Source organism: Hippichthys cyanospilos, unplaced genomic scaffold, assembly GCF_059441005.1.
Source record: "Hippichthys cyanospilos isolate Australia breed blue-spotted pipefish unplaced genomic scaffold, RoL_Hcya_1.0 HiC_scaffold_114, whole genome shotgun sequence".
Classification (NCBI taxonomy): domain Eukaryota; kingdom Metazoa; phylum Chordata; class Actinopteri; order Syngnathiformes; family Syngnathidae; genus Hippichthys; species Hippichthys cyanospilos.
The window spans coordinates 37501-38412 of NW_028283470.1; positions in this window are offsets into that span (position 1 = coordinate 37501).

Here is a 912-nt window from a genome sequence, read left to right on the forward strand (position 1 = left end):
CGCGCGTTGTCTGGGGGAGACGCGGGCCCGGTGGCTGCGACGGGCCGCGCATGCTCCCCTCCCGATAACCCCCGCAACGGCGCGCCGTGCGCGCGGCTGGTTTGAGAAATAGATTTCCACGGATGGGAACGGCCGCGGGACGCTGCGGGCAGCCCGAGCGAACGGGCGCCGGCGCCGGCGCGACGGCCCTCCGATGTGGGACCTCTGCGTGCGTCGGAAAAAAATGTGACATTCGGGCCGTCTCGGTCTCGCCAGATACGTTTCGCGCCGGAGCATTGGCGGGCGGGGCCGCGAGGCCGCGCTCGCCGCGTCCCCGGCGCTGGAGTGGACCCGCGGCCGGAGGAGCCGTCCGCCCGAGCGCCTGGCGGCGCCGGCGGGGGCCCTCCGATGGCAGGTTGTAATCGCCGATCGGTCGGTGCGGGGGTGTGGGTGCGTGGCGGGAGCCCGCGAGGAGCGGCCGCCGGCCTTCGGTCCGTGTTAGTAAGGCGCCCGCCTGGAGCGGGGCCGGGGCGAGCGGCAAAGCCGCCCCCGTGCATTGGTCTGTGTTCGTTAAGCGGCCCGCTTGGAGCGAGGCCGGGGCGAGCCGAAAGGCCGCCCGCTTCTCCGGTCCGTGTTCCTGTTCGTTACGCGGCCCGCTCGGAGCGAGGCCGCGGCGAGCGCGTGGGGCCGCCCGCTGCCCCGGTCCGTGTTCGTTAAGCGGCCCGCCTGGAGCGAGGCCGGGGCGAGCCGAAAGGCCGCCCGCTTTCTCTGGTCCGTGTTCGTTAAGCGGCCCGCCTGGAGCGAGGCCGGGGCGAGCCGAAAGGCCGCCCGCTTTCTCTGGTCCGTGTTCGTTAAGCGGCCCGCCTGGAGCGAGGCCGCGGCGAGCCAAAAGGCCGCCCGCTTCTCCGGTCCGTGTTCGTGTTTAATATTCGG